The following is a 25,440-nucleotide window of genomic DNA, read 5'->3' as shown; positions in this document are numbered from 1 at the left end:
AGGTCATCTCCCAGTGCATTTGTCCAGGAGAGATGATGGTTCAGTGAACTCAGGGCCAACCTGCTATGAACATTTCTGATGATCCTTGGGAAGTGTTTGCTTTGAATGTACAGAAACAACACAGCATCTCAGCGCCTCTGTTTAGCAGAGCAGCTGGCATTGTTGTGAGTTTTGCCAACACGTCAGCATGCAGATTGGAGATACAATCTCGGCAGCCCTTTCTGAACCCTCCAGCATCTTGCCTGTTGGTCTTTTAGGTACATCAGCATTTTCATCACAGAGTGAGCCCAGAGAAAGCAAATGACTTGAAACCAGAATGTCAGCGCATGCCTCAAAATGAGATCAAATCACTTATTCTTGCTACTCATTGAACAATAGGTCAATTTTCATTATCTGAGCTATCCATGTCCCTGCATGACTGTGGCACAATTTATGCCCATCAATTCATCTCACACAGAGGATTACAGGAGGCCCTGCTTGATGAATTCTCCAAATTGGGGGCTGTGTTCTTCCCCCTCCAAACGACCCCTGCCCCCAGCCATGCAAGAGGAATAGAAACAATGAAAAATGCTGGCATTTCAAAGAGCCACGGCAGTGTGGCAGTTGAGAGCATAGTTCTGACATCTTGGCTGGTTGAAACCCTGGCTGTCTACTGCTGGCTGTGTGACTTTCCACAAGTTACCTAACCTTTCTCTGCCTCAGTTTTCTTATCAGTAAAATGGGGAAATAAACAGTACCTGTGATTAGATGGTTGCTATAAGCATTAAATTAAATGAGTTGTTAGACGTAGACAGCTTAGAACAGCACGTAAGACTCATAAGAAGTGTTGGTTATTATTTTCACATTGCATAGCACCGTGTTAATCATAATGTGCCTTCATCTACATTAATTTCAATTGTTCCCTGATAAATCATGTAACTCAGTCATTGCAACAGAGGCTCAGAAAATTTGACTTTCAGGCCTCCCCAGTGGCACAGCGGGTTGAGAACAGCTCTGTAAAGCTATCTGCAGCCTCTGCAGCATTTGTTCGATTCCCGGACAGCCAGGTAGATTCCCACATGGCGTGGCAGACCTCTCCTGTCTTGCCCACTGCTCCTCTCAGCAGTGTATTTCAGTGAATTTCCTTCTGCCTGTTCTGCTCCCTGCTAGGTCTCTGGTGAATTCTTTCACCCTCCTGCACCTCTGGCTTGTACCCCAGTGCTTGTATAAATAAATAAATCTTTAAAAAAAAAAAAAAGGAAAATTTGACTTTAAAAAAAAAAAAAAAACATTATAAGCGACCTGAGATTCAGAGAATTTGAATTTTCAAAAACTCCATGGTAGTCAAATGACCAATACAAAGTCTCTGGACTCTGCTGGCATAGTAAGACCGACAGCATTAAACACAGTTGTATGTATTACTGCAGCCTGAGGAGAGAAGTAGAACAAAGCCTCGCTGCAGGCTCACACACCTTGCTATGTCTCCCAGAACATAGATGGCGCTAGGACCTTTGCTGAGGTCAACAGAAAGCACTGAGTGTAAATGACCCCACAGTTGCCATCAGCACACACACCAGTCTCTGGAATAGGTGTCATGAAAAGCCCTGGGGAAATGAGCAGAGGCTACCTGTTCTAGAATTTGAGCACTTTAGGACAAGACATGTTCACCCAATGGCCTGCTCTCATCTACTGAGCATACCAACAGCTGGGACCCTAGAAAGAGCTACTAACACCCAGTGTACATAGAATTCTAGGAGTGTGCAATGCAGGGAGCAATGGAAAGAAAGGTTATAAGGAGCTAGGAGAAGAAGTCAGGGCAAAGGTAGGGAGGAGCATGTAACACAATCCTAGGAGCTGGGTACTATTTTCAGCTAATAAATAATAAAATCAAGCCCAGAAGACTTGAGTATGACCTAGAACTCCTAGATCAGTTTCCCAAAGCCTAGATTTGAAAAGAGGCCCACCTCAATTCTAAAACATATGCTCTTTCTCTATCCAAGTATATCAGTTAGCATAACTTGAAATGACAAGAAGTTAGAAGCAGGGTCTCAATAAGATATCTGAACATTCACCATTATAGCAGCATTATTCACAATAGCCAAGGAGGGGAGACAACCCAAGTGTCTACTGACAGATGAGATGGATGAATAAACAAAATATGGCATATACATATAATGGAATATTATTCAGTTGAAAAAGGAAGGAAATTATGACACATGTTATAATGTAGGTAAACCCTGAGGACATAAGTCAGTCACAAAAGGACAAAATATAAGTCTACTCATATAAAGTACTCATATAAGTACTCATATAAAGTAGAATGACTTTGGTAGTCCATAGCAGGCGATGGGCAGAGGCTGGGCAGAGGCTAGGCAGCGGCTGGGCAGAGGCTGGGCAGAGGCTGGGCAGAGGCTGGGCAGTACAGATAACGTCAATGGGGACAGAGTTTCAATTCAGAAAGAGAAAAATTCTGAAGATGGATGGTGATGTTGGTTGCATAACAAGATGAATGAACTTAATGTCACTGAACTGTACACTTAGGAATGGTTGAGAAGGTAACGTGTGTGTGTGTGTGCACTTGTGTATGTGTGTATTTTACCACAATTTAAATGTTTTTATAATTTGAATAAGCCAATTTGGGTCATCATGTTCTCTGGTCCAAAGGACACCCTATCCCATCCTTCAGGGGTTTCACCATCGAGGGTACTCCCTGTACATTGGGGTCTTGTACACAGAACAGTCAGCAGCACAGACCTGTGGTAACTAGGGGGGAGAGGGCAGCAGAAGGACAAAATGTAATATGCCCTGAAAAACTGGCAAAATATTTTTTTAAAGAACACGAATCCAAAAGGAAGTAAAGAGGACATTGAATTCTGGCTTCAATTACCAAAGGAAAACAACCCAGCAATTTCATATCTTGAAAAAGGAGTCCTGTGAAATCTATATTGTCTTTTGGCTTATAGACTTTTAACTGTTTTTATGCCAAGTCCCAGTCACCCGCAGAATGCTTCTAAAGTTGAAAGAGCAATGCTGAGTGGAAAAGAATCTGTTTGAAATTTCCATCCTTTTCAAATGCCTGAGGGCACTTCAGCCTGAGTAACCTTTTCCAAAGCCACTCAACCAAGGGGTTTTGAAAATCCCCAAGTCATCAGGTTCCAGGGGTTGCACAAAGTTCCCTGATGGGAACCTGTGTTCCCATTGGGGTTCTCCAAATTTTTCCCGTTGAGGGTCTGCTGAGATACCACGGTCCTGTATGAGCAACAAGCCAAAAAGAGCAGAGGGCCTCCTGGTGGTGCAGTGGATTGAGCACAGCGCTATGAAGCTGTCCTCAGCCTCTGCAGCGCAGGCTCGATTCCCAGCCAGCCAGTGAGAATCCCACATGGCGCGGCAGACCTCTCCTGTCTCACCCAGTGCTCCCCTCAGCAGTGCTTTCGGTCCGTCTCCCTGTTCTGCTCCCCACTCTGTCTCTGGTGAATCCTCTCACCCTCCCGTGCCTCTGCCTGTACCCCAGCTATTGTATAAATTTAAAAAAAAAAAAGAGCAGACATAAGAAAAGAGTTACTCAAATGTGGACGTAAGAGGGAGAGGTCAGGCTTGGGATGACCCCGCCCTGCATCTATCTGAGCACTCATACATCCCACACCTTGTCACACACAAACCCTAGTTTAAAATTCTAACTAGGAGAAGGCAGAGGAGCTGACATTGGGATCCAGAGGGCATGTTCAGAATGAGCCATTAGGATTCCAAGATGGATGCTCTGACACGCTAGAAAGACCTCCAGTTCTTCACTACCAAAGTTTTCCTTTTTCACTTTTTTTCCATTTTTATTTTTTGAGGAAGTTTATGATGTCTCCTCTGACTAGAAATCATTTAGCACTTACATATCTTGGCTAAAATCCTACCTCTTAGATTTGTTCAAAAACCCAGCCCTAGCCTCCCTGGTGGCGCAGCAGTTGAGCGCTGGGCTTCAAAGCTGCCTGCAGGCTCTGCAGCACCGGTTCGATCCCTGGCGGCCGGCAAGGGTCCCACATGACAAAAACCCAGCCCTGCCATCACATCCTGCAGTTAGGAAAGGGTTTTGAGGCTTTCAGACTTGAGAGAGGAAGACTTCTTCCTGATACTTAACTGCCCTCAGCTTGGAGAATGGTGGTTGGAGAAGGCATGCAAGGGAAGGCAGGAAGTAAGGATAAGCAAGCTTTTCAAGTTGCTGAGGAAAACCAGTCCTGCCTACTCTTCTGTGTAAAGCCCATCTGGTCACAGAAAGACTGAGGAGGAAAGGAAGCCTCACTCAGCCTTCTCCACCTGCCACGCTTGCTCTCCATGATCAACTCTAAGGAGGGGAGCACAGGTATCTGAGTTTTTTTTTTTTTAAAGATTTATTTATTTATACAAGCACTGGGTACAGTCAGAGGCACGGGAGGGTGAGAGAATTCAACAGAGCCAAAATGGAGAGTAGAACAGGCAGAGTGACGAAGTACACTGCTGAGGGGAGCAGAGGGCGGCAGGAGAGGTCTGCGCGCCATGTGGGACCCTTGCCCAGCAGCCGGGGATCGAACTGGTGCTGCAGACACTGCGGGCAGCTTCGCAACCCAGCGCTCAACCCCTGCACCACCAGGGAGGCCCCGGTATCTGAGTTCTTACCATCATGAACAGCCTGGTTCTATGAAATACCCCACCCCATCCTGCCCAGTGAGCTCTGAGATTGAATAAAAGACAGGAGCTTGGAATAGACCCAGATGTCAACAGGCTTCTATATGCAGTGGAACAAGGTGCCAGGAGACATCTGCTTACCTAACTTAAGGAGAAAATTGGGGGAAGTCATTGTTAATCAGCTAGATCAGCAAGAATCCTATCGGCCCTGACTCTAATGCTCTACCCCTCATCCATCCAAATCCTCCCCATTCTTGGGAGGTCCTCTCCCCATCAGCTCCTTTGTCCTGATCACCTGGTTCATGGGGCTTTACCAAGGATCCATATCACTCCCTTGCCCCAATTTATTAATGCCTACAATAGTACTGGTAGCTATTTTCTTTGATGTACCTAAATTGTTCCCAACTTATGCAATGTAGAGCCTCCTGATAGCCTTATAATTCCCAAAAATTCAAATATAGTGAGAAGGAATTCTAATACATATTGACCATGTAGAGGATTCCCCACTGTCTGAAAATAGAGCATTCTCATAAAACCTTTTGTAAACTGAAATGATGTAAAGCCAAGAAGGAATTACCATTTGTTATTTATATAGAAAAACTTTGAGCATTTCCAGACCCAAAAAATAACCTACCAATTCAACACATCAAACCTAAAATACACTAACATATAGTAAAAGCAGGAGTGAGATGATAAATATACAGCCTACAGAATGCCAGGGGAGGAGCGTGGTGGGGCTGCTTGGTGCCAGGGAGTGTGGGCTGCCTCTAGAAAGGCTGCTGCAAAATTAACGCCGAACAAATGCTATTTTCACTTATGTAAAAACAAGTGAAAATCCTCTTCTGATTTCTTTTGGTTAGAGAAAATGGGCTAGAAAAAAAGAGGCATGACAAGAACTTACAAAAAGCAAGGAATATTATATTCATTTTTTTTTTTTTTAAAGATTTATTTATTTATTTATTTATTTACACAAGCACTGGGTACAGTCAGAAGCGCGGGAGGGTGAGAGAATTCACCAGAGCCAGAGCGGGGAGCAGAGCAGGCAGAAGGACCGAAGTGCACTGCTGAGGGGAGCAGCGGGCGGCAGGAGAGGTCTGTGCGCCACGTGGGACCCTCCTCTGGTGGCCGGGGAGCAGCCGGGGATTGAACCGGCGCTGCAGAGGCTGCGGGCAGCCTCGCAACCCAGCGCTCAACCGCTGCGCCACCGGGGAGGCCCTATATTCATTTTTAAATAGGAAATCTAAAATACACAATTTAAGAAAACAGGATACTCAATGAATTTACTTGGAAGATGTTAAACTTCCAAGACTCAAACTTAAAACTTACACATGTTCATTTGGGCTCAAGCAAGTCACTTGACTGCCCTATACGCCAGTATTTCTAAAGCCCTATGGGTAAAACATGTCTGCCTCAGGAAGGGGATACACAGGAGCTTGGAGATCACTGCTAAGAGCAAAGAGAATAGACAGAAAAGAACACGAACATGAAGATTTTACAAAACATGACTTGGGTATAAATGTATAATGGAAGCATAAGTGAATATATTATTTTCATGAAAGGAATTTTAATCCTATTTGTCGTGGTGAAGCACAAGACTTTTATAAAATATTCAGGTTAACCAAAGATTTAAAATCATAAAAAAAAATCCCTGTGGATTAACTTGTTTTCAAATCGTCACAGTCCAATAATATACACTTAGTGCAAACACTACCTAACACAAGTCATCTATTTCTGGTAGTTCAGAGTGCACTGGAGGATTCAGAAATGCCTTCAGGTCATTATCAGAAGCATCTAGTGAGCAAAACAAGTGCTGGTACAGAATAAATCAGCCTTTAATGCATTTCCATTTTAATTGTGTAAAGCATTGCAATAAAACAATTCCTTACTGAACACAAAATACCATATGAGGATGCAGACATGAGTACTATCCCTGCCCCAAAATTATTCATGTTGTAGCCTTAGAGGTAAGTCATGAGACAGAAATTGTCACAGAAGGAAATGTACAGTGTACATGTACTACTTCAGTCACAGAAGAAGGAGAATTCTGTTTGAAATTAAACTAATGAGGTAATCAGTTTAACCCAGTTGATTTATCTGACAGATCTTTGCCCTTCAGCTATGCAGAAGACTCCATGATCTCCAAAGCACTCCTTAATTTATGTGACACCCCAAAAACCACTTCATGCAATTAAGGGGAATAGCAGTCCAGGCACATTCCATGTGACAAAGGACACTAACAAGCAAACATAAGCTCAAAAACTCCCCATCAGCCTGGTGAAAACTTAAGTCTCTACTGTAGTTTGAGAGTCTTTCCTGTCCCATCTAGTCTGCCTACTCTGCTCCCGCTCCTTCACCCTTCATGGTCATTACCCTCAATCATGTTTCATCCCTTTTTGGTGTCTGCCTCATAGAGGATCCAAAGGGTGTCCACCACAAACATGGGAGTCATGCCCTCTTGGGGTTTTCCATCTTTGGAGAAACAGAGAGAGTAATCAAGCAACCACAGAGAAATACTGATGGGGTATTAAAGGTCAGATTTATATGATAGGGGTCCTGGCTTTGGTCAATGGAGTAACATTTGGTTGAGACCTGACAGATGGCTGAAAGTTACAGAGGTCACAGAAGAGGTTTCTAGAAAGAGTCTGAGAGAATACGGAACAAGGCCAGCTGGAGGAGTGGCACAGAAGTGTCTGGTGATGGACAAGAGATAAGATGGAGCCAGACACTACCATGCACAGAGGCAGCATTGAGATTGGACCTTTGTGCTGGGTAGAATAGGAAGACTCGGAGAGACATTTAACAGAAGAAGGGTATAATCTGATCCATATATTTTAAGTGCTCTATTCTTTTTTAAAAATATTTATTTATTTATTTATTTATTTATTTATTGATTTATTTATTTATACAAGCACTGGGTACAGTCAGAAGGCAGGAGGGTGAGAGGATTCACCAGAGCCAGAGCGGGGAACAGAACAGGCAGACTGACGAAATACACTGCTGAGAGGAACAGTGGGCACGGCAGGAGAGGTCTGCGTGCCATGTGGGACCCTCACCGGCAGCTGGGGATCCAACCAGCGCTGCAGAGGCTGCGGGGGCAGCGAAGGCTGCGGGCAGCTTTGCAGTTCTGCGCTCAACGGCTGCACCACCAGGGGAGGCCCTTTAAGTGCTCTATTCTGTAGAGAATAGAGCAGCGGGAGCATGATCAGGAGGCACCAAATAGAGGGCAAAAATGGGGAAAGTGAGTATATGGTGTTTTGTGGAGGTGAAGTCACCACATGAAAAGGAAACCTGATCTCTGGCATCTATGTCCATCCTCTGCTCACATAAAATAATTAATCAGGACTTTTATAAGATGAGGTACAAGGAGCACGGTTTCTTCTTAACATCCTGGAGAAGTCCTCCACCCTCCATCAACCTCCCCAAGCAATATTTAGACAAATAAATACTCTGGGCCATTAACCTTTCAACGGAAAACCCATTCCAAAGTCATCATAACTAGTTACACAGATGTCTTCATTTTTTAAAGCATTGTTAGTATACAATGTCTTTCTTTTAACTTGTTATCTTCCACTATTACACATGCAACCATATATAGTTCAGTTTCCCTGGCAATCCAAAAGGAAGCATTCCTAAAGCCAAGAAGCAATCAACATTCCACTCAATTACCAAAAATTGAGTGTTCCCAGATGCGAACAACACATCAAACCTAGAATATCACTCATATAGTAAAAACAGGGATGACATGAAATATACACAGCCTGTAGAAAGCAGCCCCCAGGGAAGGAGCCTGGTGGGGTCACTCTTGCTGCTTCTATACTGGCTGCTGCAAAACCAATGATGAATGCTTTCATATTTTTTTTTGTCTTTAGTTGTAAAACTGAAAATCCTCTTGATATTTATTTTGTTTGCAAAAACAGGGACTAATGTAAGCCTTTTATAAAGGGGAAATGGCATATCACAAACTTTCAAAAAGCAGGGCATACCCATATCCAATAGAAGCCAACATCATCCTCGACAAACTGAAGCTAAGTCTGGCCTAAAATTAAAAGACCAACAGGAAACATCATCTATGTGCATGAAGTATCATGGTGTGTGTGTGTGTGTGTGTGTCTATATCTGTGTCTGTGCAAGCCTACATGCACATAATATAAATGTGAGTATGTGTTTATATACAAACATTTATATAGAATGTAGATAGGTATATTAGTGAGAGAGAGACAGAATTTCATACAAAGAAAGCCATTCTTGCCACTACTCTTTAAATCTTCAAGCCTAACAGGCCAATAAAATAATTGCCACAGAATCTTGCACTGGACTTGCTGACATCTCACATTCTAAATTGACACTCCCCAACCCTTTGGAAGGCAGATTGTTTTCCTAAACATGATTATTCACCAGCTGCTCTTGGCAAACTCAACCACTTTATCCTGCTCTAGCATTTCCATAATCTTCAAAGCAGCGTACACTGTAGGTACAGAAGCCAACAGGTCTGTAAGGCACAGGACTCGTGCTGCAGGGAGTTCCATGAAAGCAAAGCTCTGTACTCCCACCAGCCTCCTGGTCACCCAAATGCAGTATCTTTGACTCCTCACCTGCAGATACCACTTCTTATCATAGCTTCACAGTGTGGCTGAAATCCACACTGATTGTGATTTGACTGCCTACAGCTCAGCCCTGAGACAATGAAACTGGAAAACTTACTCTGTTCAGAACACAGGGAACAGGTATGTGCCAAAAGTAGGAAGAAAAGCAAAGTAACAATAAAACCGGCATAAACTGATGAGCAGAGGGGGACTCTAAGGTGACAACTCATTTCTTAAACTGAGCAGTGGGTATATGGGTGCTGAATTTATTACCATTCTCAAACAGCCCATGCAAATATATGTATAATTACATGGTAAAAAGATAACTTTATATATGCTTATTTACTTTATAGCTGTGAAGTAGTGTATGACAAATGTTCGAGTTTATGGTCTCTGCCCTCAGGGAGCTCACTGTTCCACGAAGAAGCATATTTATCAGCAAGCAGATGCACACAGACATGAGCAATTCCATCACTAGAGGCAGAGAAAGGCCTCATAAAGGAGCTGACTGACCCTGCAGCTGAGCTGACAGGATGAGGCTACAGAGGGCAACAAGGAAGGTAAGGTCATTACCTGTGAAGGGAACAGCAAGGGTAGAGGAATGGAGCCATGAAGTTCAGAATGGCTGGGACCAGGCAGGTGGAGAATGAGGCAGACCGCAGGCTGTGAGCAGGTGCAGGGGCTTACAGGTGAGGGAGAGAGATCGGGGATGGGGTGGGGTCAAGTGCTGGAAACAAGAAAGTTGGAAACAAGGGGTATGCATGCAGTAAGGCATTGGAAGAGCTAACAATGCTTCCAAAGGGGGCTTGAGAAAGAAGTGACCAGAAATGACCAAAAGAAACCACAGGTGATTCCAGGAAGTGTTGATTGGGGATATCACTTGATCCACATGCAGCCCCTGTATGTCAAGTATTGCTCTTTATAGTGAGTGCATACTTGGTGTTCGGTGTCCTCAGTTTGAGTTCTTCAGTGGAAACATTGAGATTTTGGAGCAGTGATTCTAAAACTTAGCTGTGCATTCCAGCCAACCAGGTATCCTTTAAAAACCCAAAATCCAAGCCACACCCCATGACTGATGAGATCATGATGTTGGGGAGTAAGACTCAGGTCTGGATGCTTCTTAAAGCCCCCCCAGGTTATTCCAGTGGGCACTAGAGCTGGGAGCCTTTGCTTTAAAGGAAAGTGCTACTTGGAATTCAAACACTTCATAAACTTGATGTGATGTGCAGATGTTGTTTCCTTGCAGAATCTTCCAACAGGCTTTGTGTCTTGAAACCTGGCTTTATCTGCAAACTGCTACATATGCATAAAATGTGGTCTGTATTTAGACTTTGTCCCATGTGTCTGTTCTAAGTCTTTAACCACACATAGGATTTCCTCTTTTAATCAGACAATGGGAGGTAGGGATCCCACAACATGACCACCAGGAAGAAGGGGATGGGAGGCAGGGAACTACTGTGCATTGTCTTACTTCCCTAATCTTCAGCAAGGAGCAATGGGCCCAGCAACAGTTCAACATTCAACCCACTTTTGTTTTTATGGGTCAAAACCCACCTATGCAACACTGTGAGACCCTGGCTTGGATCTGAAATAAAGAAAAGATATTAGCGGAAAATGCACGGAAATCCCAACAAGATCTGTTTGTTTGGTTCATTGTACCAATGTTCTTTTTCTAGTCTTAATAACTGTACCATGATTATATGAAGTGGAAAGTGGGTCAAGGATTATCTTTGCAACTTGTCTATAAATCTTTAAGCATCCCAAAATAAAGTTTAAATGTTTATTATTTTTTAAAAAAACTTGTGCACACACATGCATCCATGATTTATGAACCTATACTTTGCCACAGTAAAGGGCATGGGCTTGGGCTCAGGAGTTGCATTGTCTGAATTTAAAACTCAGCTGTCACTTTTGAGTGAATGCTACCTCTTTGCCACCTTCATTGTCTCACCGGTAAAATGGGACTCCAGCTCGTGGATTTTCTGGGAAGAGAACTAAGAATACAAATCTCACTACCCTATACCATGCCGGGCACCAAGTAACCATTCAGAAACAATTTTATTTTCAGCTCAGGAACAAATATAAGAACATCATCCAAAATAAAGGCACCTGGAGGCGGAGTTCAAGGCAATGACAAGGCAGAGCAACATCAGCTCTTATGCTAAGCCTTTCTACTAATGTGATTCCAGGGACCAACCGGGATCTACAACATGCACACACACACACTCAGCCCTGCAAGGTGGGGATAGTTGGGGATGTTTTCTGGTTGTCCTATACCTGCTCCACTGTCTGATCTGATATTGTGTGTTCTGCTTTCTTTCCTAAGTCTGAATCTCCATTCTGCAGTTGAAGCAGGTAGTTGAGGAATTTAGCAGCAAGAGATTCATAAGATATATGAAAGGGTCTGCTCCAAGATGACGCAACAGTCTCCTTCCCCTGTGCTATTAATTTTTATAAACGATTGTCTTTCTTTTAATGTAAAGTGCTACTTGAAAATCTGATCGCCATCTGAACCTCCTCATGAGTGCTGCTAGCTACAGATGGGTGTTTCTAATGAATTTTTTAACTGCTGCCCTAATAAAATATGGATGAACCAGAAGGAGCTCTCTCTATAGCTCTTATTTCTAAATAACTAAACAACTTAAGTTTCTGCTCTTATTTTTGCAGCAAAGAGCTGCAAGCTCTCACACCCTAGTCCATCTATAAAGTTCAGTTACCTTTTTAATGCCATATTTTATGCATGGGCTTATTTTCATAGCTTTCTAAATGCCCCGCTTTGCATGCCAGATTTGAGAAGTGTTTATTAAAAAATGATCCCCAATTGTCAGCACTTCACACATAAGTAGTTCCTAGAGACTGGAGCATCTTTCGAGGAAGTCCCTACTTTGCACTAAATTTTTATAATGCTCAGAACTTAAGCCCACATCAAAGGCTTCTGCTAAGAGCCTGACCTTAAAAATGATACAATTATAGCATTGCAAAGGTCCTGTTGTATGACCCAGCTACAAAACAAGAGGAAATTCAGTAATTTTTCCTGAACAGGAAAATACAGGAAATTGGTACAATGCTGTGAGAGAAGAAGAAAGAAATCAGCATTACAGGAGTCCTATGTTGTAAAGATCTGTACCCTGTGCTGTACCCTGGGGGTGACCACTTTACCAAGTGGGTCTGCGATGCAAGGAAACATTCTACAATAGAATATGATTGTGTTTCGTCTACACTTGAGGATTCTTCCTTCAAAAACATCCCTAATCTCACTGCCTATTGAGATACTATACATAGCTTCCAAGTTTTAAGTGACTATGACTATATCTAGAAAGCTCAAAGCTTTCTGGACTGATTTAAACACATTTAACATTTGCAGTTGCTGATAACTAGGCAGGGCCTAGACTGGAACTAACCTTTGCACTACTTACAAGTAAAGAGTTTGCTTAAACGTTAATACATTCAAATGGTGCAAACTAATTAAATGAATTCTTGTCTCTTCTCATCTTCCTAATGCCTCTTCACTTACGGAGTCGCCTCTTCACTTATGGAGTCGTCTTGAACAAAGCAATACATTTTCCTGCTAAGAATAGCCTCCATGAATGCTTTGATGTTTAAATATCTGAAGTGTGCTTTGGTGATAGTAATGTTTTTCACACTGTGGGAAGCAACTAAACATCCTCACTACACTCCCTGTGAAAGCTTTTGTTCCCAAAGTGGCATATTTTATGATTTTTAAATTATTGAAATGAGACACTGGTGTCGCTACCAATCGCTACTCTCAGATAGCACATCAACTCTCAGGTAAGGGCCATCTGCCGGAGGAGGCAAAAGACCAAAGTGCTAGCTGTTCCCTCAAGGGCTGGAATTCCGAATATGGTGGTGACACTCTCTTAGATAATACAGCTGGGCGTAGACCAGCCCCAGGCTAGGTCACTGGACCCATCAGAAACTCACCACAGGGAGATCACACATGCTGCATAAAGACAGGCGTACCAAGGAGGTGAGTGTGAAGCAAAGAGGGCCTCTCCTCTTGGCCAGTGAGTTTGTGAATTGGTCCTTAGCTCTCCACTAGAAAAGCAACTAATGTTCAGCATCCCAGAGTGACAAGAATTGAAGGAGTCAGAAGATTTTCTAAGAGAGTTCTTAAGTCAGACTAGATTTAAATCCACCTCTGCCCTTTAGAGCTCTTTGACAGGTCAGAATATATCATCACCCAACCTCAGCTTTCTTATCTGTGGAATGTTAATTATCTCTTTTTTGTGCGGTGGTCCCCTAAAGGACCTGTGCTCTGAGCCACCGCCCACACTGCCTTCTCTCAGCATATCCATGATCGCACAGCTTCTGACATCCACCCGCATCACAGAGCAAATGTGTCCACAAGGCAAAGTGGCATGCCTGCCCAGGAGACAGAAGCCTTCCTACTATTCTCCCAATTTCCTGGGCGAAGGAGGATGTAAATAACACATTCTTCCTCTTTGCCTCCCTGTTTACTGCTGCAAGCTGATCAACCCTCTCTGTTAGCAATCATTCTTCAGAGGTATTCAATGTCATTTTTCTTATTTCTGATCTCATTTCAGCCCTGCCTTTCTGAGATGGCACCCAAGTCACCTTGAATGACTTTTCCCTCTGCATGTATGGGGGGGTGGGGGGGGTGGTTGGGTGTGGGGAGGGTAGAATCTGTTAATCAGTTATAGTAATGTTATTCAACAGTCTGTTTCAGAGTTAATTTTGTTCTGGGTTGTTTGTGTGTTTTTAATCTTCTTATATTCCTAAGAGAATAGAATACAGTGAAGAGAAAATAAAATGAGTAAACTTTATAAAAGCATAGCAGTTCATGGGGAAAAAAAAAACTATAAGGAAAATATCAGACAACCTGTAAGGCATTTCTGGCGAATAAAAAGAAACTGAAATTTTTAATACAGCTATATTTTCCCCTAGAGCTCCAGAGATCCTCTCTATGTCCATACCTTGACCAAGAGCTCTAAAAATCTCATTTTCCTTTGGGGAGGGATTAAGGGAAAAGATGTGATATTTAACATACTCTAAACACTCAAAATCAGGGCTTTTTCCCTTTCTCCGTTCATTTTCCTGTTTAGTCTTTGGGCTATTTTTCTCACCCTCTGGCAACATCCAAAGGCCTATTTTTTTTCTTTTTATTTTCTTTTCTTTCTTTTTTTTTTTTTTGAAGGTTTGTAATAGATAAAACCACTGGCTAAGTCTGTTTTTCACTAGGATGGGCTTTAAAACTTGAGTTAGCACTCACTAAGGGAATAAAGCTTCCTTTGTACACAGGCTATTTTGAAATAAATGAGGCGATCCTGGGTAATAAATTGGCTTTAATTCACTTATTAAACTGAGGGAACATGAAAAGGAGAACTGTAGATTGCTGTGGTGGCCTCTGAGAAATCTGTGCAAATAGGAGCCATGTCAACAGACTAGAAACACACAAATAACCCTCTCTTGTTCTAAATGGGGAAACAGGTTGTTCCTATAAATTGAAGTCTAGTGATTACAAAACAGTATGCACACAGACAAGACATCAAATAAGCGTTGGAAGGTTAAAGATGAAGTTATCTGTGAGCACTTACAAATGAAAAGAGCCTACATAGGCTTAGAGGAAATAAATTATGTCTAATTAACTTTGCTGTATTTAAACTGGCTATAAGAAAAGGGGAAAGATGATAGCATTTATTGAGAATTCTACTGTATACCAGACCTGGTAAGTCAGGAGTAATGTAGTGGACATAAATACCTGGACTTTGCCCAGAAGATTTGAGAAGGTATTTCCTGATTTCCTTGTGTGCAAGTAAAGGTTGGAAGCAGGACAGGTCAGGCAGACAGTGAAGTAGTAGCTGGTGAATTGACAATTCCAGGGCAGAGACTGAAATTTGAATGGATAGTTGACTAGAGGGTGGGTCCCAGCTCCCTGGCAGTGGACTTCCCCTTTTTCCTCTTCTGTTCAATAGTGGAACACAGCATCAAGACCTAAAAATGTCTCAAAGGGATGAGACTTCCATACAACTGTTGTATATTGTGACAAGGAGAAATAACTGACTGAGACAATGGGAGGAAAAGGAAAAGGACTAGAACACACCTGTAGAACACTCACCATAACCCCCAGGGAACCCAGCTCATAGGGAAATGATGTCACACAGTGGACAAGGGAGCAAGGCAAGGCCCTGAAGGCTGGAAGACAAAACAAAGACAGAGTAAGTCTTCAACCAGTGAGCCTCGGAAGGATGCAAGCCAATGGCACATGGTTACCTTCTAGAAAACCCAGCCAACTCAAGGGACCTTCAAACTGAGGAAATTTTGAAAGTAAACATATGTATATGAATGAAAAATTTAAAAGAGCATATAGATCTTCTTGTGGTCAAAATTCAACCTAAAACTGTTTTCATATGAAATCTTCCTTCTCACCTGTATCCCCTTCTCTGAGAATGAACACTAGTAGCTACAGAAGCCCCAGAGCAAGGGTGAGGTTGGGACAAAAGGCAGCGTGAGGATCCCCAGGACCCAGCAACAATGGAGGGTAAACAGATATGCCCTTTTTGCGAGGTAGATCAAGAAAGTGTCATGTTGGTGGTTAGGAGTAGCCTAATGGCCAACAAGCAGTGCACACAGAGGTGTGTGTGATTCTACACCAAACACACACAAGCTGTGTACATAGCAGCATGGTTCTCAAATTTTCACCATCAATTGCATCTTCTAAAGAGAGATATCCTTCCAAAAGACAAGAAACAACAAGTGTTGGCAAGGATGTGAAGAGAAGGGAATCCTTATGCACTGTTGATGGGAATGTAAATGTGCAGCTATTACGGAAAAGCAGTATGGGGTCTCCTAACACTAGAATTTTAAAACTAGAAGTGCCATATGGTTATCCCACTTCTACGTATTAGCTGAAGAATGCAAAAATACTAATTCAAAAAGATATATGCACCCCCATGTTTATTACAGCATTATTTACAATAGACAAGAGCTAGAAACAAGCGAAGTGCCACTGACAAGTGACTCAAGTGACTGGATAAAGATGATATACACACACAATGGAAAACTACTCAGCTATTAAAAAAAAAAAGATGAAATCTTGCCATTCACAACAACACTGGTGGACCTAGAAGGGGTTACGCTTAGTGAAATAAGTTAGAAGGAAAAAGACAAATACTGTATGATTTCACTTATATGTGGCACCGAGAATCCAAATGATTGAGCTAGACAAAAGAAAAATAAACTACAAAATAGACTATAAGATAAAATTAGCAGTTACCAGAAGAGAAGAGAGAAAGGAATGAATAAATCAGGTAAAAGGGGTCAACTGTATTGTCATGGATATAACTGGACATTTAGTGGTGAACTCAACTATAGTACGGATATAAATCAACATTTGTTGATTTGATAATGATGTACACTTTAATGTTCCAATTCAATATTACTTCAATAAAAACATTATTTTAAAAAATTAAAAAGAGAGTGATTCTTTTCAATCTCTAGTCAACTTTGTTTTAAATCCACCAATCCAGAGATTATGCTTGTGGGGACATTTTCAATTACACAATCAATCTTGGTAAAGGGCCGACAGGATTAAAATCAGATAGTAAGTTTGTATGGATGGGCGTAGTGGTGAAGTGGGCCAAAGGTTCATCAGGGATGCCCCACAAATCCTCACTCCTAAAAGGTGAATTTTACATCCTTGCTAATGATTTGACAGTACAGGATTTCCTCCCTCAGGTGTTGTCACTGTAGTTAGAAGGTGATTTTTAAGGTTATTTTTGGAATGTTTTCTGTCATTAGGCTTTGTTAATAGCTATAGGGTATACTGGCTATACCTTCATTTAACTGTGTTCTTACTGGTTATAGATATATTGGCTATGCATTAATTTAACATATTCTTAATAGTCACAGGTATATTGGTATAAATTTGTCCTCACTGTGCTCTTAACTATGTAGCAGAACTGTATACACATGGTCACAATGGCACAATGCTATTTTTTTGTTTGTTTGTTTAAAAAAAAAAAACTATTGGGCCTCCCCAGTGGCGCAGTGGTTGAGCGCTGGGTCGCGAAGCTGCCCACAGCCTCTGCAGTGCCGGTTCGATCCCCGGCTGCTCCCCGGCCACTGGAAGAGGGTCCCACATGGTACTCAGACCTCTCCTGCTGCCCGCTGCTCCCCTCAGCAGTGTGCTTCAGTCCTTCTGCCTGCTCTGCTCCCTGCTCTGGCTCTGGTGAATTCTCTCACCCTCCCCGTGCTTCTGACTGTATCCAGTGCTTGTATAAATAAATAAATCTTTAAAAAAAAAAATTAAAAAAAAAACTATTTATAAAATACAAGGCCACCAGCAACCCAGTGAGGCCCCTCCCTAGCCTCCTAGGGGTAGCAGCACTGCTGGACACCCAGGAGCAGTTCTTCCAGATTCAGTTCTTCAAAGGGGCCCCCACCTAACAACCAAAAAGGAAAGGGCCCACCACATAAAAAGCCCCCAGTTCACCTGACTCAAGATGGGCCCGGGCTGTAGGTCTTTGACCTAGGGGCACACCAGCATCTCTGCATAGGGAGCCACGAGGGAGACTATTCTATAAACAGTCCCAAGTTCCAGTCAGGCCCCCTCCCCTGGCCACCAGCCACTACCCTTCTGGAGCCCACCAACAAGACTCATAAATAGGACCTCCTCAGGCCACATCCCTGGGAGGAGGACTCTGAGGAGGACAGATAGTTCTGGGGTTGGGGCCTCCCTTTCTGTGCACTGGATAAGTTAGCTGTGTGCTGGGCCTGGTACCTGGTGCTCTAACAATATTTCAGTGGTGGACATTGGGGGTACCAGGTCCCAGGAGCTCACAGCGGCCTGAGGGGTGAGTCCCAGGACAGATGTTCTACAGGTGGACAGTGGGAACACCAGGTCACTGGAGCTCACGGTGGCCCGAGGGGTGAGTCCCAGGACAGATGTTCTACAGGTGAACGGTGGAAGCACCAGGTCCCTGGAGCTCATGGTGGCCTGAGGGATGAGTCCCAGGAGTCCCAGGAAAGATGTTCTATAGGTAGACAGTGGGGACACCAGGCCCACACACAGCTCCCGGTGGTGAAAGTGATATGCGCTGGGCCTGGTGTCATGGCCATGGCTGGTGAGAGAGCTGATGGGCTGGGTGTCCGTGTAGGTGCTGGCAGCAGCCACACCTGGCCTTTACAACACCAGGAGCTCAAGCTCCTGGGATCCGGGTCTAGCAGAGGTGCTGGGCAGGGCATCTCAGCAGGGCCTGGCCACAGCCCCACGTGGTGGGTGGTGTTTCTGTTCAGGTGCTGGACTTGGTTTCCCAGGCCTGGCTGCCTGTCCTTGGGAAACCCAGGGACCTGTATTCGGTGCTTCAGTCCTGAGAGCACAGTGACTTGTGCCACAGTGGACTGGGGGCCACTGCCATTCTTCTCACCCGGCCAATGGCTCTCTGACCATGGAACCAGGTAAGTGACCAGTTTGGCCAGGGTCCCTGAGACACCCAGAGGGTGACTAGACACCTGCAGTCATCTAGTGTGGGTGCGGAGACTCAAGTGGCCACAGATCTCAAGCATGAAGGTCAAGAGGAGGGTTTGGGTCTGTGGTCCGGGACAGGCCGGGTGGTCCGGGACAAGCTGAATGGGCCTGGAGGGCCAGGCAGAGTTGGACGCCAAAGCGCAGAGCAAGGCAAACAGAACCTGTTCCAAGAGAGCCATCGCTCCAAAGTGAGGAGTAGGCCCAGCGACCGGCTTTATATACCTTCCCAGGTGGAACTCTTGTGAGTCACAATGTCTCCTCTGACGTCACCCTCACAAGCCAGCCAATTGTAAGGCCCCTCTCACCTGGGTCTTGCTGGTGCAACCAATCAGTAGGCAGTTCGGCCAGCCAATCACCACGCAGCTCTCACGTAGCATTTCCGACTTCTCTGCCAGGTCAACCAGCCCCTACAGCGTGGACCCGTAGTCGGGTGGGTCCTTACCCCTGGCATCCAGGCTCCCACTGGGGCTGTGACCTGCCCAAGCAGGGTAGCCCCACTCTGGATTTCCAAGACCCCAGGGATCTGTGACCAGGCAGGGGACTTGCTTTTTGTCAAGTGGTGCCCCCCCCCTTTGTCACACCTCCCCACCTATGCTCAGCCCAGGGGTTTCCATGCTGAGATGGATGGTGGATGGTTTTTAACAGCTCTTTTGCCAACTGCCAGTTTGCTGCCTGCAGTTGAGGGCAGGATCTCAGGGAAAGGGAGAGAGAGGGCAGGGCGGAGGACTGTGGGTGACATTGGGCAATGGCAGGGGAGGCAGGACTCCAAAAGGAGGAAGGGTGGCACAATGTTATTTTTCTTATAACATCCTTTGGAGCTTAGCACTATGGATCTAGCAAGTGCTGCAATGCCCTGCAAAAAGAGCTTCTTTGAGGCCATGGCAGACCACTGAGCTGAGACTACATACCTGGGCCAGATCTATCTGATGATGAAACACAGAACATCAGTTCCTTCTGTGCGGTTATGTTTAAATGAGGTGAGACAAGAGAAAACACATTGTAAACTTTAAAGTGCTGTAGAAATGAAAAGGTTTACAAATGCTATTTTCTAGTATTTGATATATGGATCAAATATTGTTATTGTAGCAGCCTGGTTACTACCCATGATATTCTGTCTCCCCCACCCATCCCCCAAACTATAAGGCTTTACAATATACCTAACAGATGCAAACTAGATTTTTTTATTTATGCACACAAGAACTGGGGTGTAAGCCAGAGCTGCGGAGGGTGTGGGGGGTGAGAGAATTCACCAGAGACAGAGTGGGGAGCAGAACAGGCAGATCTACTGAAATATATTGCTGAGGGGAGCAGCAGGCAAGATAGGAAAGGTCTGCTGTTCCATGTAGGTTAGATCCCTGGCCAGGGATGGAACTCATGCTGCAGTGACTGATGATAGATTAGTGATAGTGCTGAGACTTTAATCCCTGCACAACCTGGTAGGCCCAGATGCAAACTAGAAAATTCATGGGATTTAAAAATAGATGTCAAATACTAGTTTGATGAATTTGATAATCTGATGACCATTTGGTCATCCAGTATTCACTGAGCATCTCTTAAGTGCTGTATATGTTCTAAGCTCTCAACATAGTTTATGTAATTTAACTTTCACCAAAACCTACTAAGTTAAGGATCAGTGCTTTTAAAACAAGATCACTGAGCTCATGGAAGTTAAGTAATTTGTCCAAAGCTACCCACCTGGTTAGTGCTGGAGCCAGAACTGGACCCCAGGAAGTTAAGCCTCTTGTTCAGCCTTAACCCCTTCCTGCAACAGGCACTGACTTCGCCTGTGAGTCTGGGCTAAGTACAGATCTCTTAGCTCTAAGAGTCTATGTGGCCTGCTTCCACATTTGCTAACACTCAGATGTGAACACCAAAATTATAACTGCTCAATAATGTTACTGATTATCTTTGAAATATTCCAACCTATAAGAAGTAGATTACTAGGAGCTCTAAGAGAAACTCAACTCAGCACTAATGTCCAAATGTAACTACCTTGCATGATTTACAAAGTTCTTTATACAAAAGGTTTCCAAATTGAAAATGTGCTGAGGTATATTTGGCTTCAAGCAGAGACTCCTAATGAAAGATCTCCCCTTGTGAATAGCATTAGATTTAATCTGACAACCACACAAAATGTATCAGTTACATGAAAGGGAGAGAAAGCCTCTGGAGAAAGTGAACAGTTCAACTAGGAGTTAGAAACTGACCCCAAAAAGGGGGGTTGGGTGAGTCAGTTCCTCACCATCAGCACACCAGAGATGAGTTGGGAGTAGCAATAAAACATTAAGACTGTGAATTATTTAATTTATTGTAATTAGAACAGACTCAATTTCATACTTAAGACCATGTTACTCTTACCCACATTCAGTTGTCTTTCTTGAATGGAAATAGAAGGGAAAAATTAAAGCCAAACAAACCAAGAACATGTGCTTAATCCTGGGTTAAGCCCCAGGGAGAACCGCATGCTCACTTATCACCCTTACTTACGGCTTAAGGAAGGAAAGAGGTTGGCAACCTCTGTTCCAAACTAGCTGAGTGTGGCTTGAGTGGGGGATCACTTGCATCGAAATCACAGAGGAGGCCTGTGAAAATGCAGATTTCTGAGCTTTTCCCCAGGCCTCTCAAACCAGAATCCTAGGGTAGAAAGTCAAGGAACATTTTTTTCATAAGTGCCGATGGCACTTATTTAGTACTATAACCCCAGGCAGGCAAAGTGGGAAGGGCTTCTAGAAGTACTGTACTACTGAGATCTGAGATCGCAAGGGAGGTTATCTGAAAGGTAGAGATTTCCAAAGGGCATGTGCAAAGATAAATAAAAGGGAAATGATAAGAAATGAGTACAAAAGGATCAGGAAGAAATGAGAAAAATGTCAAAAAGACTAAAGGCCAAAATGAGTTACACCTTCTGTAAATATGCTAAGGACAGCAAAAAGATGTGCTTCAAACCAACAAACAGACAAACCTGGGCAAGAAAGTCAAACAGGCAGAGACAGATCCACAAATTGGAACACAAAGTGAGGGAAAAGACAGAGCAGAATTACACAGATCAGATTTTCAGCCTTCATCTCTGTTAAAGAACATGATCTTCAGATTCAAAAGATAGGGATAGCATCAAAGGATAATCTAGGAGAAAATAAAGCCCACAAGAAGCAAAAAGATAGAAAGAGAACTCCTCATCATTTCAAATGAATTCATGTCTCTGAAAGAGGTTGGATAAATTATGATCCAGTGCCAAAGGAACTGATGAACATGATCACAGAAATATGTTATAGGATGTAAGTCCCACAGTAGTGGGAGAAGTACCACCATGGTTTTGGGTAATGATGGGAGTGGGCATCATTTTTGTCCATCGTCAACATCTCATTCTCCTTGGACTACAACTCACAAATGCCATGACCTGGGATTCCTGAATTGGGCTGCTGAAAAGGGGGAAGGAGCAAGGAGCATATATGTAGTGGTAGGGAATGAGAAGGAAGGAGGGACAAGAGGGGAGGCTGCTCCTGGTCTTTCATCCTGGCAGCTGTAGTGTTCATCAGGCAGGCTCTTTAGAGACAGTGGAAGTGGTCATCTTGATAGCTCATTGTGGATTATCCAGCTTGAATGGTACATTGTGAATTTGGGGTATTTTCTTTTCTTCCAGTCTCCTGAGTTCTGCCCAACTTATTGTTTGTATTTTCCTATCAGGAGGTGTCTTGAACCCATTCTCCTGGCAGTTCAGTTCCAGGTCCTGCTTATCAGCTGGGTGTTTGACTATGAGGAAATGGGTGATTTTGAAGTTTGTCTGGGAGTCTGTTATTTGAAATCCTTCCTCTTCTCTCTAAACATCTTTGAGCACACTAAAAGTTGGCTAATTTGCCTTTATGGACACAGATGGCACAGTCCCTTAGAAAAGGCAACATGGACTTTTTCCCTTAACAGTTTGGGGTCCCTGGGCACCCCGTGGTTTTGCCCAGTATCAAATATACTCATTAGGGTTTGGAAAATCATGGTTCTACCAAAGAACAAAGATTGGCAAGTTCTTTGACATCAAGAAGGGAAAAAGTAGACTCTAAAGGATAAACCAAATAGATTCTAAGTGAAATTCTAATGTAAATTCTAAATAAAAACTCAAACAAACCAGGCATCCTCCGGGACAAGAAGATGGAATAAAGACAAGTTAATAGCTCTTCTGTGGGCCCATTGAAATGAACAAATCATAAGAAGTTGAGGAGGAGACTTTAATGGAAATGCATGATCACAAGCCCTATTCATTTTCTAGATACTAAAATGCAGTAGATCCTTAAACAATGTGGGGTTTGTTTAGGAACAGTGGATCCCATTAAGTCCATTAAGTCAAAAACCTGTATTTTGACTCCCCCAAAACTTAACTATAGTCCTCCCTTGGTATCCAAGAAGAATTTATTTCATTACACATATGGACACCCTTCCCTCAATCCTCTACTTCCACCATACCAAAATCTGAGAATGCTGTAATGACACTTTATGGTCAGCCCTCCATATCTGTGGGTTCCACATCTGCAGATTTAATTAACCAACATTAACAGTTGGTTGAATCCATAAATACAGACTCCATTGTGAGAATTCTTATATAAGTGGACCCATACAGTTCAAACCTGTGTTGTTCAGGGGTCAACTGTAACTACTTATTATTTATATTAGGCACTCTTACAAACATTTTACAAATATTAATTCATTTCATTCTCATTAACAGTCCTATTATTAGCACCTTCCTATAGTTAAAACTTCCAGAAGTTTTAGTTTAACTTCCAGAAGTTAAAATTCAGGAAGTGTGCTCCAGAGTCATACTTTTAACACTGCATTACTTCTCAAATTATGAGGAATTACTGAAAAATACTTTGAATGAAATTAATAGCATACACCAAAATCAATGCATTCCTCTCTAGTTCTTGAGTTAATTTGAGAAATAGTAATATTAAAGTATTTTAGAAAACAACCTAGGAAGGTTTGCCATATCTGGGTTCTCTATCAGTTTATTCATAAAATAAATCCATCTCAAAGGCAACAAGAAGTAGAGTTCCAGCTTAAAATAGAATCAATAACTTGGAATAGCAGCTTGAGAAAATGTCAAAATGTAAGGCAAAGGGCCTCCCCAGTGGCGCAGCGGTTGAGCGCTGGGTTGCGAAGCTGCCCGCGGCCTCTGCTGCGCCGGTTCGATCCCCGGCTGCTCCCCGGCCACCGGAAAAGGGTCCCACATGGCGCGCAGACCTCTCCTGCCGCCCGCTGCTCCCCTCAGCAGTGTACTTCGGTCCTTCTGCCTGCTCTGCTCCCCGCTCTGGCTCTGGTCAATTCTCTCACCCTCCCGCGCTTCTGACTGTACTCAGTGCATGTACAAACAAACAAATAAATAAATAAATAAATAAATACATGCCTCTTAAAAAAAAAAAAAATGTAAGGCAAAAAGTAGATGAAAAATAATTCAAGAGAAGATGATATTTACACAGATAATATACACCTGTGGACTATAGGTGTTTCTTGGGTAGAGAAAGGAATAGGAAACCACATAGCAGCATTCACAAGAACCAAGACTTGGGAACATGCTAAATGCCTATTAACAGATAATCAGATAAAGAAATCATGGAATATATACTCAATGGAATACTACTGAGCTATTTAAAAGATAAAATAGTCTTTTTAACAATATAGTGGGATCTGAGGTATAGCTTATGTTAAGTGAAATAAGTCAGAAAGTGAAAGACAATTACCAAATGGTTTCACTTATTTGTGGAAACAAATGAAGAAAACAAACTGGCAAAATATAACAAAAATAATTCTTAGACTCCGTAAAAGATATGCTGGTTACCAGTGGGAAGGGGAAGGTGTATGAGAGCAAAGGATAGAAGATATCAATGTGATAGAATAATGACACTAGAAATTTAATGGTGGGTAAATGAAGTATATATCTATTGAGGTGTAAAACTCAATGATAGTTTTTCAAACAAATGGTTAATCAATAAAATCTAATTTTAAAAAGTAATAGGGAAATAAAGACATAATAGAATAAAACTTTTTAATCTAAACTTATAGTTATAAAAGATGTAAGCAGCATCTAAGAAAAATATAAAACACCAAGAAAACCTGGTAAAATCACTGAACACCAAAGAAAAAGAATGAATCCTATATGAATTTCAGAACAACTCAAGTCACAAATACAAAGGGCAGAATTCAAACTGAGTTCCAAAGCAACTTTCAATGCCAAATGACACTTAATAGAGTAGGTTTGGGGGGAAATGCAAGAATTTTATACCCAGCTAAGTTGCCAAAGTTATAAAGAAAACAAAAAATTATTATTGAATGTGTACAGATATGGATACTAAAACACCGATGGGCCTTCTTGAGGAACAAAAAAAAAAAAAAAAAAAAAACCTCTTTATGGTTAAATCCAGACAATAAAGCCAAAAGGTGGAGGACTCAGAAATAGTAAAGTCCTTTTATGAAAGGACAACTGGGACCACTAGATCCTCTTAAATAAATAAGGATAGACAACAATGAAAAGTATAAATAGAGTATCAAAAATATAGTAGCAACGGTATAAAGAAATAATAAAAAGATCATTTTGACATTTGTTGGCTTATCAACCTCACTTGATCAACCAGTTTTAAAGATGAGAATTCTTCAAGCTCAGAGAAGCTAGCTTCAAAAATACCCTCAAAGACTTTCCAACAGAATATCAAAAATATTTCCATATTCACCACCTGATAT

General features: G+C 42.7%; 1 protein-coding gene across 1 annotated transcript in view; it reads right to left on the bottom strand.

Moving 5' to 3' along the window:
* DISC1 (DISC1 scaffold protein) overlaps positions 1 to 25,440 on the bottom strand; it is a gene marked incomplete at both ends in the record, with an annotated part of 373,050 nt that overhangs the window by 280,928 nt on the left and 66,682 nt on the right. The window lies entirely within an intron of this gene.

Source organism: Talpa europaea, assembly GCF_964194135.1.
Source record: "Talpa europaea genome assembly, chromosome: 14".
NCBI classification, from domain to species: domain Eukaryota; kingdom Metazoa; phylum Chordata; class Mammalia; order Eulipotyphla; family Talpidae; genus Talpa; species Talpa europaea.
The sequence above is the reverse complement of the archived record's forward strand: the minus strand, read 5'-3'. Positions and strand labels throughout refer to the sequence as shown.